This window comes from Chrysemys picta, chromosome 4, assembly GCF_011386835.1.
Source record: "Chrysemys picta bellii isolate R12L10 chromosome 4, ASM1138683v2, whole genome shotgun sequence".
NCBI lineage: Eukaryota > Metazoa > Chordata > Testudines > Emydidae > Chrysemys > Chrysemys picta.
This window is the reverse complement of record NC_088794.1, coordinates 149,916,542-149,921,040: the sequence shown is the minus strand read 5'-3', so window position 1 is coordinate 149,921,040 and position 4,499 is coordinate 149,916,542. Positions and strand designations below refer to the sequence as shown.

General features: G+C 45.3%; 1 long non-coding RNA gene across 1 annotated transcript; it reads right to left on the bottom strand.

Moving 5' to 3' along the window:
- Positions 1-1,933: 1,933 nt before the first annotated feature.
- Positions 1,934-4,217, bottom strand: LOC135982763 (uncharacterized). The gene is made up of 3 exons (XR_010600312.1): positions 4,092-4,217; positions 3,771-3,882; positions 1,934-2,069 (listed from the first exon to the last, which is right to left on the bottom strand). It is a non-coding gene; the product is annotated as an uncharacterized LOC135982763 (long non-coding RNA).
- Positions 4,218-4,499: the final 282 nt, after the last annotated feature.

Below are 4,499 nucleotides of genomic sequence, written 5' to 3'. Positions count from 1 at the left end.
TGGCTCTCAAATTTGCAACTCCCTGGCACCTCTAGCTCCCAGAGTTTCCTGGGTTCCCAGCACTGGGATAGTCTGAGAGCAGACTGCCCTGGGCCAAGGCTTCCAATAGAGCTAGGTTGAAAATAGTAATTCTGTTTCACAAAGAGTTTTGAACTTTGGGGAGAGGGGTTCCCACAAATAGGAACAAAACCCAAATTTGAAATCTCTAAATTCTGTGCAAAACGGAATTATCATTCCAACCCTCTCACATAAAAATGGTATAGAACAAGCCCAACACTCTCTATTGTACTCTGTAACCCCCATTTCATGGTTATCTAGCTATCTAATCTAGTATTCAGATTTTCTTTGAGGTTCTCAGTGGCAATAAAGAAGAATAGACGGGTGAGACTGTGGGAGCAGGGATGTCATCCCCATCCTCCTAATGTTCTCCTCCTCCGTAAAACACCTCTCTTCCCTGGGGCCTAAAATCTCTTCACTCTGACATGAGCAATGCCCAGGGAGTCCACATCACGCATTGTAAATGGAGTCTAATCAAGATCGGTTGAACTGGGGTCGGAGAGATCTGTTCACATACATCGTCAAAGTAGGTCCGGATCTGTTGGGTGAGGTCTTTGAAGGAAGAACCTATGTCCTTCTCTTTCAGCTCCTTCAGGACTTTGGCCAATGCTTTCATGCTCTCGCCAATGACTTCCGAACTGAAAATGTCATGTAAGGCCCCGATCAGTATGTCCAGAAGAAACTTCTTGTGCTTTTTCACCTGTACAAACATATGACATTAAAGAACACTTATCACTGATCACACTTCTAATAAGTTTTCTTTAGCAATTATGAAGCTGTGGGAATTTCATCAACCCCGTCTCCCCCCAGAGACCTATAGCTATATTTCAGACCAGGTGCTAGCTACAATGAGCCCAACTTGGTGCCATAATACACCTGTGTAATTCTATTATTAGATTCCTAGTTACTTAGATTCCAAGGCCAAAAGGGACCATTGTGATTATCCGGTCTGACCTCCTGCATAACATAGAACTTCCCCGAAATAGTCTCTGTTTGAACTAGAGTGTATCTTTTAGAAAAACATCCAATCTTGATTTTAAAATTGCTAGGGACAGAGAATCCACCACAACCTTTAGTAAATTGTTCCAGTGGTTAATTAAAATTACCATTAAAAATGTATGCCTTATTTCCAGTCTGAATTAGCCTGGCTTCATTTTTCCCCATTGCATCTTGTTATACCTTTGTTTGCTAATGTGAAGAACCCATTATCAAAATTTATTCCCCATGTGAGTAGTTATAGACTATCCTCAAGTCACTCCTTAACCTTCTCTTTGTAAAGCTAAATAGATTGAGCTCCTTGAGTCTATCACTAAAGGGATATTTTCCAATCCTTGCGACTCTTCTCTGAATCCTCTCTAATTTATCAGGCTCCTTCTTGAACTGTGGATACCTGCTCTGGACACAGTATTCCAGCAGTGCTCACATGAGTGCCATATTCAGAGGGAAAATAACTTCTTTACTCTTCTTCAAGATTCCTCTGTTTATACCTCCAAGGATCATTTCAGCCCTTTTGGCCACAACTTCGTATTGGGAGCTTATGTTCAACTGATTATCTGCCATGACTCAAGTTTTTTTCGGCATCATTGCTTCCTGCAATAGAGTCTCTCATCCTGTAAGTATGGCCTGCATTTTTTGTTCCCAGATGTATACATTTACATATGGTCATATTAAAGTGCACATTGTTGACTTATGCCCAGCTTACCAAAGGATCCAGCTTGCTCTATGTTTACTGCAAAGAGGTTACTAGGGTATGTGAGAGAGCAGAATTTGGCCTAGTGCATTTTGTGCAGCCTCTGGAAACTCTGAACAACTCTCGCTCTTGGTTTCTCTAGTTATGCTGCATTCTATTCAGTAATCTCTCTTACCTTCTCAGGCGCCCCATAGACTAAATTCCCCAGGCCTCTCACAGCCATCTGGCGGACAAAGCTGTTCCTATCCTGTGACCTTTCTTCCAAGATGCTCAAGACAGACTTAAGGAACTTCTTCTCCCTGAGCATGGGGTCACTCATTAGCTGAAATAAAATCAACATGTCCATTAGCCCCAATATGATCATTAAGATTGGGAATATAATTTGAGCAGACATGGAATACACTAAAAACAACAAGGAGTCCTCCTACAGCCACAGTCTTGTGGATACAGACTAATATGGCTCCCCCTCTGATACTTGGCACATAAGACACTGTAACTTTATTATTCCACACAAATGAGAAATGTCTTAAAACATGGAGCTTTCCTTTTGGGCACTACAATAGGGATCCACTCACCTCTTGAGAGCCTCTTAGTGGCTGGGTCTGGTACCACAGTCCTTTTCTCACCCTTGGCGCACCCTGCCAGCCGACCTCAGTGAGTCTTCTGTGGCTCAGGCCTCTGGCTGCGTCCCAAAGTCCAAATGAACCCCTTCTGGGGTAGTCAAGAACAATCCCATTGCCCTCACTAGGATCTCCAGGCCCAACTCTGGGTTCTTGAAATTCTGCCCTTTGTTCAAGCTCTCCATAAGCATTGTCCCCTCCGTGGGGCTTATGCCACTGTAGATGGTGGGGAACCAGGGCCTGCCCATAACTCTGGGTTCCAAACCATGGACCCTGGAAACAGTAGCTAGGCACTGCTTGATTTCAGTTCATTTTTGCTTCTTCCTACCGGCCACTTTTATCTTCACCCTCACCTCCGGGTTAAAGTTCTTAGGGACCCTCTTCCTGCAAATCCAGCTTAAGCAAATGCTGCCAGAATCAAACTCTGACTATCCCCTGAATTTCTGTGGCCAGAGAGCAGTCCCCTTTCTTGCCCCTCCAGGTCCTGCCAGGAACTGACCTGCTAAGGCCCTGCAGCTCCTTTGAGCTGAGCCTGATGGGCTCTGATTGGCTGCTTTCGTGAGGCCTGTCTAGTCAGACCCAGATTTGTGGCTTTGTTCCTGGGGCAGGGTGTAGTAGGACCACGGGGCCTCTTGTAAGGGGCCTCAAAGCCCAGGTACAGCCCGTCACAGGAACAGATCGATTGTTTTTCTTCGAAACAGATGAGCCACTAAGATAGTTGCTTAGCATAAGTGGGAAATATGATGCCGATGTTAGAGGAAGGCTGTGGAAAGGGCGGATGGTCCAGCTGTTATCACGCTAGCCCAGGACTTAGGAGACCCAGGTTCAATTTCCTGCTCCTTCAAAGACCTTGGGCAAGTCACTTAGCCCTTCTGTGCATCAGCTCCCTGCCTGTAAAACAGGAATCATTGTGCTTCCCTACCTCCCAGGAGTGTCGTGGGGATACGGACATTAAAGAGTTTTGAGGTACTCAGATACTACAGTAATGAGAACCTAAGATAGATGTGAATGTATTTGTATGGTGCTTGTTTTATAGTATTAGGACAGTAGGTTCATTCAGAAGTTCTGCTGAGCTAAACCAAGATCAGGAGCTGTTGGTTAGTATCAGCACTAGGACTTGGCAGAAGAGGTCCAGGAATTCAAACTCTGTCTGTATCTCTCTCAGCCAGCACCAGTGGTTGTGTAGCTAGCATAGGCAATGACAGCAATAAAAATATCAGAGAGAGAATGACTCAGAAAGGTGTAATGAAATTCCCTGTGAGGTTTCCATATAAAGGAGGACCCATTCTACTATCTAAAATGACAATTACTCCTATGAACTGAACTGTACAACTCCCGAAAGAAAGGCAAACATGAGACAACAGTCTAATGGTGAAACTGCTCTTCAGAACCCTGTGTCTTACCTGGGCAAGGAAAGCTGTGCTGGTGACTCGGAGGTTTTCTGTTGGGGAATTCACCCAGGGGAGGAGGCTCTGTAAGATCTCAGGTGTTACTAGTTCAGATCTTAGCAGAACACTGGAAGACAAAATTAAACCGCTTATGGGGTAGATTGCACACTTCAAAAACTCAGCTGCTCTGAGCATACAGCTCTGATATCTATGAATGGGAGCTGTGTGTTTCCACCCAGGGCACCCCCCACAAAGCTATAAACTGGAGGTTCCCTCTCAGCCACTCTATTTGCTACTGATTCCCAAGGATAAAATCATGCCTCCTAGATCTCTTACCTCACCAGCAGACACACTCCCTCATGGTGAGTCTTGGGGTTTTCAAGCAGACTCTGTGTTCTCTGCTCCCTGAGCGCTCTCACCAGTCTCTCATTCCCAGCTCTGAAAAGCACAGCCTCTAATGCTTGGATAGAAAGCCTGGGGAAAGAGAGGCACAGAACTGCAGCAAGCAGTAGGAAGGTGCAGCCTGAACAGAGTCAGGAAGCCCCGGTTACTTGTCAGGTCTGCTGTTCATCGACAGGTCATCCACTGGCAATATCCTGGACACCAGTGTCCCTGGAAGGACTTGATGCCGGGAGGTAAGTTTCTGTCTCATACGTCTCATATGACTAGTTTTGCTAGGGACAAAATTTTGCAGTCATTTTCCCCTTTCTGCAAGGAGTCTGGGCACTAGCAGAGTACAATGAT